We start from the raw sequence: 15781 nt of genomic DNA on the forward strand, positions 1-15781 counted from the left end.
AATTTCTGTATCTAATGGCTCCATTATTGGCAGGCTCACTGTGCAACATGCGAGTGCTATCCGCACCAGGCTGCAATATTGAGTCTGTAAAATCTTTACCCATTTAGCCCGTTTGATGGTCCAAATGGTCTACTTTTTCAAGCGGTTTTAAGTAATGCCTCACTGATTGAATTATAATTTTCCTGACTGTAATTGCCAAGAATGTCCTTGGCAAAACATACATACAATGTGTTTCATCCAATTTTGAAATATATTTTGTAATCAGAATAATAAAAGTTAATATTCATCAGTTCCTCCCACCATAGTTTCAACAATTCGTTTGTTTTCATTGGGACATTGCTTTTCTTCCCTTTTCTTTTTTTTTAGTATTATGTTCTTTTTTTCCTTCCCTTTCAGCCTCCTTATCCTTTATCCCTCTGTCTCCCCTTATCAATTTACCTTCATTTTTTTCCCTTTTATTTTTTTCTGTTGAGTGTATCTACTCATTCCAAGCTTCCTTACAAAGTTTCAAGACTTAGGATAGTTAAGAAGGAACTTTTTGCAAAATTTTGGAGAATAAAGACTGCTGAAGATTTTTGTTTTCTAAATACTGAAAAATATGTTTCTGTATTTTCTTGCATGGGGTGATTTGTCCTGTTCTTCCTATGCTAGTTAGGTTCCTCTTGCTGAAAGACCATATAATCATTTAGGGAGGAGTATTTACACTTTCAAAACAAAACAAAGCAAAACCAGACAAACGAAAATAAGGTATATTATTATATGGATGTTGTAAAATAAAGTATGATTTAGTCTTTAGTTAGGTCTTGAAGAAACTGAGTTATCTTCACATATATAGAAATGAACTAGAGTTTCTGGGTTATTATACAGGAATGCAATAGGGTTTTTGTAGCTGGAGAGCTATATGCTGTACACTTCCAAACTTCTGTTTGCAGCTTTATCTGCACTGTAGGTTCACCTCTCACTCTGATATGGCCTTCCAGTTCTCAACCTGTGAACGATTTCTTTTAAAATTTGATTTGATTTTTTTTGTTTTGTTTAGAAAAAGGAGTAGGTGGTAACTGTGAGTGTTTTTTTCTTTGGTTATGTTTTAGCAAATAGAAGGCCTTTATAACATGGGAGGTTCTTGTTTCATACTGTTTCTTCTTACATATATAAACAAACCTGGTAGAACACTTCAAACTACCTGTAGCACATGACCGGCAGAATAATTTATGTTTACGGTATGCATCGAAAAGTTGCGTGTACAGTAACACTGTAAAAGCCAAGTCTGTCCACATGGTTTTTAGATGATACTTCCTAAACTGCCCAAAGGACATGTAATGAAATATGTAATATGGTATGCAAAGCAATCTGCACTGAAAGCTGCATAACATTCAGTTTGCCCGTGTCTTGTGTGTGAATACTAGAAAATTTTTTATACTGTATTCTCCATCTGTTGAACCCCTAGGTACTGACAAGAGTTTGCAGAAGGGTGGTAACGCAGAGTAGTGTCAGAGACCTGAGGGCTGTGTTGTACCCTGACTGAGCACCTGCACTGCGGCCTCCTCTGCACGGCAGACATGGTTGGTCACGAGGAAGGTGGAAGTGTGGGTGAGTGGGGAGAAGACAAGATTCACAGCTCTGCCGCGTAGACCCAGTGGTCCAGAAAGATGCAGACAGGGCTGAAGATTCCAGCTCCCTTCCAACCAGTTCGGTTCATTCTTACCTCACATTGACTGCCTGTGGCATGCAATTAATGAAATTATAGGTTTTGATTATATGCTTTCTCAAACAAAACTTCTACTGAAGCCAAGAGGAATTACGAGTGTGTAAGGAATGCAGGATTGCATATCCTGCCTCTTGGGCTTTGTGATGGTGAGTCGGAGTTACATATTAAACTTGGTTTAAGCCCTAATTTTTTCCCTCTGTGTTTATCCTAGTCTAGTTTCAGTTTTGCAATATGAAAACAACAAAATCACTATGTTAAGAGCATAAGCAACAGCATTCTTTTAAAAAATAGTACATTTACTATAATTATAACTTGGATTTAAACCAAAAATAGGGAGACATTCTGAATCTGAGTTTTAAAGCCATCTGAGTATGCTGCTACACTGCGAAAAACTCAAAACAGTGGGTGCTGCATATGATATGTAGTACTACTCATCCACATGAAACTGTCAGCCTTAAATGGACATTGCCAACTGCTATAAAAATAATTTTTACTTTATGTTTTTAACTCCGTAACATTTTTAGGGGGCTTAAAAATAGCATTTCTCCATCAATCTTGACTCATCTTTTCCACTCAGCAAATACTGATTTTTTTTTTTCCTGTGTGAAATTAACATGAGTTTTTAAGTATATCTTTTCATTTTTTCAGTATGAGTCTAGAAAAGTTTTGGGAATGGGATTCGTTAATTAACTGAAACTAGCATTTTCTATAAGCCATCCCACATATTATTATTTTTTAAGATTTTTATGGGAACAAAAGCTACTATTTTTGTTCTTTTACTACTTGCTGGTGGCAGAGAGTATAACTTAAGATATGCATTTGGATTCCCAGAGATGTTTTCACCATAATTACAGCAGTCTGTACATCAGTACCACTTACTATGTCAGCAGATCTTCGAGCATATTGTCAACTAAATAATGCTTCAGATCTTGGAAAACTCACTGGCATTTTTGTGGGTCCCTTGGAAATAGTGTAAGTTTAAAAAAATTGACAGAGCTCTCTAGGCAAGGCTCTGTGAAAGAACTGTATTCAGAAGGGGAAAAAAATAATCTGTGATACGTGGTACTTGTGTAGTTACTGAGATGCTTCTGTGCTTCACCAGTTAGAGTAAGTATAGATGCACTGATGGCGCAAAAAAGGCAGGCTAAGGCAGGAGATCAATAAGCTGTATACTTTGATGGAAAACAAAGCCTTGGTGAACCACCAAGGTTAGCTCCCCACTTCGAATTGCTTGCTAAAAAATATACTGCAAACTGATAGCAATGCAAACATATTTTAATTGGATCTCCGTTCTGTAAGTGCTTGTGTGAAATTGTATGTACTATCTTCTTTTTTGGAAAATTGTTGGCATTCCTAAATATTTTGAGGATTGGATCCTACTCTGTGGGCAACAACCATTACCTACTGAACTTAAAATTCCACTTTTCATCTACATCTATGTAAAGAACAAGAATGGCTTTTCACAGTACCTCAAAAGGCCCCAAAAATCTGATACTTTGTCCCTGACAGTGGCCAATAAAGGCTTCCTCTGTGACAAAACATAGGAAAGAGCATAAAAGGAGAACCATGCAGTTTACGTTCTAGGTTATCGAGATAGTATCTACATTTGTATTTAATGGTTTCCAATACTCATCTGCAAGAAATTGTTAAACCCACATGTAATCTGGCATTTATCGTAGGCGATGGCAAAGCTTACTTAGGCATTTACAGAAACTTCTTCCATTTGTTATTTTTTTCCAGAACATTTTCTTGATCAATATACTTGAGATCCCTATGTTTTGCACAGTAAGAACTGGGTTTTATGTACCTTTATTATACTTTGCACAGTGGTCTTTCCTGAAGCCAAGGAGCTGGTTGTAGTCAATCTGATAGAAACTTTCATATCTTTACTTTTGCTGGATTCCTGTACTAGAGAAAATGAATAGTGCTATAGGTGTTGTAGGTGTCTTCTCATTTCTTAAAGAATAGCATTTAGAAATTTAAACCTGGACTCCCCTACAGAATGGCAGGAAGCAGATTTTATTTTATTTTTTATTTTTTGTGCATGAACGCATTTGCAGTGTGTTCAGTCTGATATAATATGCATATGCACATTTTAACTTCCCGAGGAAGGACTTTTCCACTGGCTTTTTAGATTGAGTTTTTGCTGTAGATCTATCCTAAGCTGGCTGGTGTCCACATGTAGAAAACTTGTAGCTCTTTATTTTTTTATTCTGGAAAGATGGTTTTTAATTTTTAATATTTATGAGCAACATTTGTAAACATTTAGAGTGTGGTAAGAAAAATCGTTCTACTACCTGAGCGTGGACGGTTTTTCAATGAGCAAAATGGACATCTTCAATTTAGTCAGAAATCCGCATGGATCAATTCCTCGCAAAAATTTGGAATTGTTAGATAAATCTCTGTCCCTTATATACAACGAAAAGATCAAAAATAAATTGGTGGAAAACCTACCATGTGCACTCAGTACGGTGGGAAGGACGTTTTTGTTTATATACATACTGGGGAATTTCTTTTCTTGTAAAGATGTTGCCCCTTCTGTTTATCTCCCACGTGCAGGGTATTTTTACTGCTTATTTAGCAGCTGCTGAGTCACACTTTTGCCGAATGACTGACAACCTCTGTTTCTCCTTAGAGCTGTTAGACCCTCCCTGCTGTGTATCAGGCGAGGAGTGTTACGCCCCTTGCTTGGGAAATGAAAGTATGACACAGCATTACAGCTGAATTCACTGAAAATGCTATAAGCGGGAGAAGAAAGGCATTTAGGCAGCTATGCAAAGTAAATCAAAATCTATCCACATTAAATCATTTACAGGCAGTAATGACTCGTTGTTATTTAAAGGAAAGAATATGACAGTGTTCATTCCAGTGTGCTGAGCTAGGAGGTTTGCAGTGCGGTAATCCAGGGGGAATTTTGCTCAAATATTTAAGGAGTACTAAACCGGGGAGATAGATGTTACTCTGTTGGCTATGTTTTCTGAACAAATATCTTCATAACTACAGTGGTTAAATCTAAATCTAGATAATCTACAATTTATGATACCAATATATAATCTATATTGAATAGTTTGTGAGGCCAAAATAAGCTACAAGAAGCTGTAAACATTGACTGCCTTTTCATAAACGTAGGCAAGTTTTACTATGGACCCATAAAATATGTCCATTGCATTTGTTTCTCCTTCCTGTATGATGTTTTAAATTTTCTCTGCCGTGAATGTGTAAGTACGTTTGGATCGTGACAAGCAGAATCCAGTGCAAGTTTACAGAAGTATCTACAGCTTATTTTAAAATCCTCAAAGTACTTGGTTTATACAGCTGCTAGGAACACAATTATCCCATAAACATCGTGGCACTTCACATTTTGTTTAGCCATTTGCGTTCTTTGTAAAATGCATAGGTATAGTCTTTTAACTGAGACTGAAATTTACCTTGGACCATTAAAGATTTTACTGTAATTTGTCATGTAAACGTGTCTTTTTGAGATTTATTGTACCCCTGTGATATAGGAAAAACATTTTCTGGATCAGCACACACGTGGAACAATCCACATATCTTGCAACCACCCCCAAAGAAATGCAGAACGTCTACATCACAAGTTCTCCCTTTTATTCCACATAAAATGCCCTTGCATGCATAGATAAACACATGCAAAGAAACTTAATTAGAAGGTGATCGTGGCTGCTGCTAATGAGCAAGGAGGCTACAAGAAGTAATGCAGCCTGGAATCCCTTCACCAGAAATTTAAGATCATTTATGATCTTGAGAAATATTGTTAAGTAGATCTACTAATTAGTGTTGAAATTATTAATATTTTTAAAAAGAGAAGCATGCTTTTTAGTCATCTTTGGAGTTAATCATGGCTAGAGAATGTTAGTATTAAACACAATTTGTTCCTTTCTATTCTGATTACTAAGTCATTTTAAACATCATGTTAGTTTACTGAACTCCTCAAGGTCATAATCCATATTTATATAATCTTCTACTTAAAAAGTTCAAAACGGACTCTCACATGAGAAATGCTAAGATAATATCAGTGAGAATTTGGCTGCAGGATGAAGCAGAGTTTAGGCAATAATTACTATATCAGTGCACTAGACAGATATATTATTTATTTGTTTTTCATATGCATTACAAATATTATTTAAAAATTTTAGTATTATACGTAACAAATACCATTCACTGTTGAATAGAAACTCAGAGACCTTCATTGCTGCGAAAATTGACTTAGAAAACATACACATTCTTTTAATAGTTTTTTTCCTTTCTCTTAAGACATTTAACGCGATATCACAGTAGAGAGAATTAACTGATCTGGACAAAATCACACGAACCTATCCCTGGAGTTTCCCTAAGTGCAGGCAAGACATCTTTTGTTCCATTGCTTTTGGCTTTGTTTATCCCTGTCTACCTAACGTCCATGACCCATACTCCTGAGATCAGATTGGCACCTTGTAAAACCTTTATGACAGAAAAAAAGACTTCTTGACTATTTTTAATTTTATGCAGTTTTGAAATTAACTTATAGCAAGGCTTTACAAGAAAAAGAGAGACTGGAGGCGGAGGAGGACACATTATAAGGAGTCACAGAGAGGCAGAAAAGTCTCCAGCAAGGCCAGTTCATTACTTTATTCACTAAATTATCATCAAGAACTTGTCGTGGACCCTTCACTGTACAATTACCTGGGCTGAGCTCTTGCCTATTGTGTTGTTGCAGGTCAGTGGCACAAAATGATCATATGCCCTCCAAGACTGAAGGACTGTTGAGTGTCAGGGTACCTATGACTAGCACAGAGCTACTTTGGCAACTCTTTTTACATTTATTTCTGATTTCCCTGAAAGCCCACGACAACCAAGAAATGGCTGTGCCTCTGCATATCCCTTTGTCCTAGCGATCCCTTCCCGTTGTAACAAAATCTCCTACAGCGACTGGGAGGACATGCGGAGTAGGAGTGGGGTGCTAACCTGACAGGAGCTAGTGTCGGAGTCAGGATGTCAGCACTTCGCTTGAGAATCAGGCCCTGTGAGAAACCCCTGCATTTCAGTGGATGCTGAAACCTGTAGTGTGTGATGCCTTCTGCTTAGGATTGAGGGAAGGAGAGAGCCTAGGGCTGCAGCTGTGGTGGGGCTGGAGCGGGGCTGCCAAGATGGGAGACCCCCTTCTATGTGTACCCTGTGCCATGGGCAATGGCAGGGCCTTGTGTGAGGCTCCCTCAGGCCTCCTAGGGCACAACCAGGCCTTAGCTGACCCGAGCAGCCTCACCTGTGACACGCACCCTGCCCGTGTAAGCTCAGATCTGGGCATCCCGTTCCTGTTGGCACTGTGTTATAGGCATGCCCGTGTCCAGCTCTCTTGCAATCTGGGTTTGCTGGCTGCCTTCCTGGCTGGACTTTGGACCCATGTTACAGGCAACTTTGTCTCTAGCCCACCTCCCGGCCTGACCTTGAACTTGTATTATGGGAAGCCTTGTCCCTGGCTCTCTCCAGCAAGAACACCTGGCTGCAGCCCCTGGGTGGACCATGAACCTAGTGCAATACCCGTTTCTGGGGCTGCTGAAGGACTGTGTCCCTCCAACCAGCCCGACCCTGCCCAGGTGCTGTGGGACTGCCCTGTTGGTGGTGTCTGCCTGCCTCTGTTGGGGTTACCCTAGGCTCCTGGCACGTCCTCCCTTGTGGCACACGTGGGGCTCAGACCTATGGAACAACCGTGTCTGGGCAGCAGCGTGCTGCAACCAGTTCTGGCAGGGCTGACAACGCTTCTCCTTTTTTGATCCTGGCATCTAGTTTCATCCTTCTTTCAGGTGGACGCAAAACCATTTTTCAGTTTTTATGTTTACAAGCTGTCGAGTATTTAAAAAGAAAAATATATCTACCTCATTTCTTGGTACCACCTAGCTTTGCTGAACAGCTTGGAAAGAGCCCACCCTCAGAGGGACCCCACTTCCTAAATATGCCTTTGTAGGCTATTAGCCTTCACGATGCATGGAAAGATGGTCCAGCTTTATGCTAGCTACCTATATGTTTTTTGATGACTCTAAGTACATGCAGAAGAAATAAATATATTTTTTAACCAAAATATGACAGCATTTAAAGGCTCCTTTTACTACTGTGAGGATTTTGTATTTACATAATATTGTGTTGGTTGTAGTTAAAGGCATTCAGTAAGAATTTGGCCCCAATCCTGTAGTTAATAAAAGGAAGGTGTGGGAGTCTCACTGTGTAGAGTCACTACAAGCTTTCATGGGTAAACAAAATACTTTCTTACTGAGTACTACACTTTTTTTTTTTATTTTTAATTTTAGTTCTAGTCTGAAGCTCCAGCTGCTTATAAATCACGAGGAAGGCAATATTAGATTATGATGATCTATTTTTGAACACATAGCTTAGTTAATCTCTAGGTGAGCATCTGAACCCAGTGTTCAGGGAACATCCTTTCCATTTTAAAGTATAGCTGATCTTTCCTAACCAGCACAAATCTGAAAGCTAAAAGTATTGAAGAACAGAAAGGTTCTGTATTAATTACAGAGTATAAAAATGGCAGTACTGTTGTTCTAACATCTTCTGTCTAGGTTTTATTTTCCTTATTAACAAACAAATTAAAAAAGCAGTATTCTACTTCTATAAGTTAACAGTAGGACTATACAGATATATGTATTTTGTAAAGCACGTAGGGTTATAGTACTTTAGAACATTGCCTTATCTGGTTACATGCTTATATACACACAAATCCAGTCATACACACTACCATATGTAGATGATCATCCCTATATGAGACCACGTGGTTGTTTTAAAAAAACATTCCAGCAGTAGAAGTTACAAATGTTCTTGTTATTATGTGCTCATAAAACGCGTGCAGTTTCTGTAATCAGTCTGTGACTCTTTTTAAACATTATCAGGACTTGTATGACTAATTCGGCCTTTTATCTATCTTGGGATAATCATGTAAAAGCTAGGCACGCAGGAATGCTGCACTGATAATATAATTGGTTGTGTAAATCTGAGTGGGTAGGCACTTGGATTTTCTTCAGTCAGTTCTTCCTAGCCGCTGTCTTTGAAGCTGTAATCCTTTTGAGCCAAGCACGGTCTCAGGTTCCAAACACACATTAGTGCCGTGATAAGAAACTTGTTGCAGAAAGGTTGTGCTTCGTTGAGGTGTTACTGCTCCCACGGCCAAACCAGCAGAGCAGATCATGTGAAGTTTCCTCATTTGTTTCAGTGCAAAGTCAATAGCTCTCCAGGACAATTTTAAACAACCCAAGCTATTTTACATGAAATGCATAAAGAAGGCTCACATGTCTTTCATCAGCTCAGCTCTGGATGTCGTATCTTTCACTAAATTTGTGATCACAAACATCTGGTGACCCGTAATTGTTCTTGCAGCTGGACTGAGTTCAGATACATAGTGTGTTCTGCAGTGCAAATGAGAGGAAGAGGAGAAGGAACACGGGATGGTGTGATCTCTTCTACTTTTGTTGCTGACTTATCTTCATTCACTGGGGCACGTGAAGTCCTAGAGACCATTGAAGTGGTTCCCTCCCAGACACGCAGACATTAGGACTGGAGCCCTAGACTGTAGTCTCACATGCTCAGTGCCATTCAGAGCATTTAAAACTTCTCTTAAAACTTCTCTTCTCTTGAAATAATCAAATACAAATGTTGCCTGCTTTAAAGCTAGTGAAGCTGCAATAGAGTGAAGGCTAATGTACCTCTTATTTTTCTTCTGATATGTAAACAAGTGCTGCTTTTACCAGATAAATTAGAGACGTAGGTAAAGAGCTGTCAAACTTAAAAATGTTTGTTTCTATTTCTCATTTTCATTCATTTCCACAATCAGATATCTTTAATACTATGTCTAAATATACAGGCAAAATAGTCTCAAAGGTGTCCTAAGATAAGCTGACATAGGGTTTCCTAATGATTTATGCATTCTTCAGTATAGTACTTCACCATTTTCCAGGTCTATAAATAAATAAATAAATAAAATCCGAGTAATAAGTGATATTCTTGGCTTTCTATTTTAATAAATGTCTCATTTCCAATGGAAAGGAAAGATGAAGTAACTAAACTTTGATGTTCCTCTGTTGTGGACGTGATTATTTCTTCTTCTGGTCTTTATGAGGTATATTATTGAGGAAGACATTCTACATTCAGATATCATAAATGCTTACTGTGAAATTTTAAATTTATTTACATATGTTAAGTTGCAGAGGTTTGTTTGACCAGTCAGCCATATATTCACTCTTGGTTGTTTTATAGGAGAATATCTGAAATTCCAGCTTTGGTAACTCTGATTTGTTTGCTCTTTCTCTGTCTGTCCATCTTTTACATGTAATCTTCATTGTTTGACATCTCAAACACTTGATGTTTAGCAAAATGATTCTGTGTATTTGTGTACTTTATTCTTTTACACTTGTAAAGCATGAAATTACTCTGATTGTATGGTACTCTGTAGTTGTAAGATAACAATCATATTAATGAGATGCAGGTGTTGACCAACATCAAATACTACCATATGATACAAGCTGTGCAAGGCAGAGGAGGCCATTGAGGCAGATTCCTTGCTGGTATGATATTAGTGCCTGTAGCTGATCAGAGAATTTATTCCAAATTATCTGTGCAATCCTTCCACTAAGTTTAAAAAAAAAAAAAAAAAAAAAAAAAAAGCATTTCTGTTCACATGCAGTTTTGAATGAAATCAGAGTTAAAATCAGTGACAGTGAGATGCTCCTGTCTGGACAGAAGTATTTGACACAAAACATTAACTTTTCTCCTGCCAAATTAGACAACACCAGGAAATATGATCAGTCTTCCCAAGCAAAGAGATAAATTAATTCACACCCTAGTTCGAAATTATCTAGATTAAAAAACAAACAAACATAAAACAAAAACAAAAAAGAGGGAACACTGAGCCCACCTCCGCTTTGGAACCCAAAGAGTAGATCCAGGTTAACTGGGATTCCTTCCTAGCACTGCTTGGTGTTAAAATAGTTACAATAATTAATCTGTTCTGACTCTGTAGCTTAAATTCTCCTATGGGAAAAACCATTCCAAGAAAAAAAATGACATAGAAGAATGAAGTGAATACATTATTATAAAATGCTGTGTCTACACAAGAAACAGTTATTTTGCTAAAACTTGTTGATCCACTTTGATTCTTGCTTGATTCTCCCTTGCTGCACGTTTAGTCCACAGCAGTGTTCTCTCTGCATTAGCCTTTCACATGTCTGAAAACCATTACCAAGTTTCCCTACGTTTTTTTCATTTGTAGATGAAGGGCCAGGTCCTTCCAACGTTTCCCGACTTGGGGAGCTCTACCTGCTTTCTTCTGTACACTCTGCATTTGATTCCTGGCGTTCCTGGAAATGATGCTTCAGACCAAATGAGGTACTCCATCTGAACAAAGCCTTCCCATTGACACTTTTCCAGGACGATATTTGCTTTTCTTGCAACCCAGTGGCATTACTGACGCATGTTCAGCCTGTGACCTCTGATCCCTTGTGTTGAACTGCTGCCTGGTCAGTCCTTCCCCATCTTGTATTTGTTCAGCCACTTATTCCCAAGTGCCATGCTGTGGATTTGTCCTTAGTGAAATGTGCTCCATTTGTTTAATGACCACAAGAATCTTATTTCTGTAATGCATCCTCTTTGTTTCTTCACTTCATCCTTCTGAACTCAAAACCTGCTGTCTGTGTAGGGTAGGGCTTACGGCTTTTCCTTGCATTGCATCCTTTGCAAAGCTAATATGAGGGCTATTGATTCCCTTATGCAAATCATTAACGAAAATACTGCAGAATGCTACATCTGGGATAAGTACTGTGCAATGTAGTGGGCATGGAATGTCCTGATCAATGACTCCTTATTGCTACAGCTTGTAGGACAGGCACAGCGAGGACAGAGAATTATTCCACTGAGATGCCAAGATCTGACAGAGGTGAAATGGGGTTGTGTCAAATCCTCTAGGACTGAGGAGTGCTGAGTATCTTCCATAGCAGTACTACAAGGGTCCCCATGAGGTCCAAAGTGGAAAAGAAATAACCTGAAGTTTCTCTGCCATCCACACAACCAGGGGAATTGTATTTGCTATGGTCTCTTCCTCTCAGTGTTTGTGGATATAGAAATCAGCCCTACATAATCATACTAGAACTTTTAGTATTTTCATAATTTAAACCCTTCCACGAAAAATTAAATTGAGTTTAGCCTAATTTCTCAAAAAATGTGAGTTAAGTTGAAAAGCAGGAAAAGCAGGAAAAATTTAGGAATATGGGCAGGAACTAAAAGTATTATTGGAAGGGAACAAACATTCAGGAGCTAGAGCCGTTGTGGTGGTCTGAGTACATACATGCATGGGACATAGATATGTAGATAACGGTGGTGCATATATTCTGCTGGACATGGAAAATCTTGTTACTTTTCACTTTGGAAATAATAAAATGATGACAATTTAGTTATTTAATTTAATTTATTATTATTATTATTTTATTTTATTTTTTTTCAAGGCTCATCCATGAAAATGACCCACCCAATATTTGGGTTTCCCACAACCTTTTCAAAATCTCATGTGTTTTAAACTAACGTTCATATTTTAGCTAATTTTTTGGTAGCTTTTAATAAACAGATACTTTACAAGAATGGTCTTCTGACATTACAAGTACTTTTCACTCTTACAACCTTTCCTTATCCAAACTCCTAATGAAAATGAATTTGTTCTTCTTGATAACGATTGCAGTCTTCTCCAAGGCCAGTTACAAAAAACGTAAGTAGTTTGAGTTGCACTGGCACTTACACTTTCTGTCATTTAGCTCAGCATATGAAAAAGTAGAGATCCACAAGCAAACGTTTTAAAACTTTGCAGAATATAATGCGGAAATAATGCACACTTATACACAACTCCTGTGCTTTAGGTGTGCTAAGGTAGGATTTCTGAGACCAAACTTGCTCTTTTGTGAGGGCTTTTAGGAGTACCTGCTCATTTAATGCAAGCAAAGTTACCAAATCCCACACCTGTTACATATTACATGGGTTTTAAAGCATAGCCCTTCATTTTGTTTGAAAGGGGTAAGACATGGAAAAATTACATTAAAGAATGATGTGTCAGCCAGGTAATTTTCCCTTAAGGTATTAATGATTCAGAGAGGCTGATTCCTGCTACTGTGTTACTAAGTCAACAGCAATGCAGCCTGATGTAAATAAATGTTTTGTTTTATACTTCCTTATATAGTTGCTGACCGAGTAATACTGCGTTATATCAGCAAAATAAAAACAGAATCACATCCACAGTAACTTGTATCTTAGAATAATTAATAAGTGATTTTGCCATCGAAAAAGTCCAGCTCTGGCACAGCCGAATTTGGAAGTAACTGATCTGGATGTAGCTCAAGGTTTGCTCAATACACGACCCGTTCAAAAGAGAGCATGTAGTTACCTAATTAATAACATATGACCAGAACTGAAACATATTTGATTGAAAAAGGAATCAGAGACAATAAGATAAGGCAGTGGTGTCTCCATGGTTTATTAAAGTTTGGAAAAGTGCATCCTAAGAGACTAACTTGCCTGATAGTTGTGCAACTCTCATTCAAAGTCAGTATTTTGAATTTCAAGCAGTGTTGTCACTTGAAAAGTTGAAACATAAATAAATATTTTCAATGTTTGTGCTTTACAGTGTGTAAAGAAAAGTTCAAAATTTACTTTTTAATAGTTTTATTTTTGTTTGTTCATTACTTTTTCTTCTTTTACACCCAAATCCAGATACAGTCTGGGCTAGGGCACCCTTGAGCTGTCCTGTCTAGCTTGCTGTTGAATAACAGATGCTGTCGACTGTCTGAAAAGCATCACTCAGGAGTAACTGAAGGCTTGGGTCAGACTTTGATAGCCAGTATGAGATGAGTCTACATATGGTGGCTGCCAGCAGGGTGAAGGGACTGACTTACTCGGCTGCTGTCACCTGCCTGCTACTTTCTTCCAAGTGGAAATTTTTGCCCCCCTCCCTAACCTCAGCCTCCAGCAGAATTGAATGTCTTGTTACTCATTAACATTATTCTGTCAAAATGATTTGAGTGAGTTTAAATACTTCGCAGTGAAATATATATATATTTTTTTTTTAAAGCATGGATCAATTTTGACAGAACTGGGTTAGAAGAGGCTATGCCTGCAGTGATTCTAGCAGATGGGAAGGTGCAGCCATCTCTCTTGGGACGGGTGGTGAGGCCTGGGTAAGCAGCTTGGGGATGTCCGTATGGGTAACCATTGGCACTGGATCTGCCACAGCCAGAAAAAATAATCTAACTGAGCCTTTCTTTAGTCTCACATTCAGTGCATTTTCGAGTTAACAAAAGGGTATAAGGTGACAGCAGCATCAGTGAAATAATAATATCACAATATCTGAAGAAATAAGTGACCCCAATAAAGGGAAGAATTTTTAGCTGTACTTTGTAGACTTTGGGGGTAAGGAGGAGTGGGTTTGTAACCCCTTTAATGCCTGTGATTAATTTGCCTTTGCAAGTTACGACTGCTGTTAAAGATTCAGTGCCTTCTCCCCTTTACTGAAGGTGTTGGGAACTTGTTGCAGAGATCTTCACACCTTCCCATTGCTGTTCCTGAGCCACAGGAGGATATTTCTCAGGATGTCAGTCTGTGTTACAAAGATAATGTTTGTTGAAGGAGTCCTCTCTCCTCCCATGTGCCTCTTCTCCTGCTCGTCTCTCATTCCTACCCCTACACCACAGTATATCAGCCTCTCCAGGGTCACTCATAACCCAGAGCCTTTCAGCAGCCCACCTTCTCACAGAGCCCCACAAACTGCTCTGTGGGTATTGCTGGGGAGGAAGAAAGCTGGTGTGGTGAAAGAGGAGAAGCCCAGGCTTCTTAAACTGGTTTTGCCGCTGAAGCCAGTGGGAAGTGAAGCAACCACAGAGAAAATAATTTCTCAATTTATTCTGGGGTAAATACATTAAAATGTTCTATAAATGATTTGGAATACTGTGCAGATGATTGAGCACAAGTATGACATTGTTCAACTTTTTTAGGATGAATAGTCTATGCACATATATTATGCTTCTCACCATGACAAAACAAGAGCAACCAAATTTTGTCTTTGGCTTTAAGACCCGTAGTACATTGCAGTATGATGTATTAAATATAATTATCATTGCCATTTACCTCTGAAAGTTTCTATTTAGAAGCATAAGAAAGAAAGCATTTACTTAGCATTTTAGCTCCTGTAGAAAAATTGCTCTTTTTAAAAGCCAGCTATTTTGACCCTGGCCAAGAGTACTAGAACCATTACAACATTGTTCTTTAATGAAAGTCATGTGTCATTTTGGTTAAAGGGTTTTAAAACCTGTAGCATCTGAACAACAGCTGGTCCTTTTGTACTGTTTCTTCCTATATTTGTAAAGCTCCTGCCGCAACAGAATCCCAGTCATTTGAGAACAATAATAATATGAGCAACAATCGGTTCAACTGGCTAAGCACTGATTCACGATATTCTTTGTAGGCAGATTACTAGCAGGCAGCAATCCAAAACACTTCAGTGACCTTAAAAACGTTTCCAAGAAAATATTGCTGGTTTTAATAATGACTATGCAATATGTAGTAAACAGAAATGCAAGAGGTGAAGAGATCAACAAAGAGTTCTCAGCAGCACGAGTTTAACACGGGAAGCAATCGTGAAAGAGTAAGGTTAAACTGTTAGGTTAAAGCCAGAACGGAAATTGGGGCAAGAAAAAGAAAACATGGTGTCATAAAAATGATGACATCTCTATTTATACTAGGAAGATGACTCACGGTACAGTTGTAAAACCTGGGTACAAAAAGTTCTTGTAAATTCTAGAAAGTAAGGCAAATTCAGTAATCATGTCATGTTTTTACCGCAAATAGATCTATTTCCTCTTTGATTAAAAGATCAGGCAGCTGAAATGCATTCAGATAAAGCGTATGGCAGATCACATGCTCAAAATACTCAATGTAATTATGAAATAGAATAATGTGTCAATGAGCCCAGGTTAGGCAGAGGCGGGTTTTTCTTTAATCAATGTACTTAGGCACACAGTAAAAAAAAAAAAAAAAAAAAAAAAA

This window comes from Anser anser (assembly GCF_964211835.1).
Source record: "Anser anser genome assembly, chromosome: 1".
NCBI lineage: Eukaryota > Metazoa > Chordata > Aves > Anseriformes > Anatidae > Anser > Anser anser.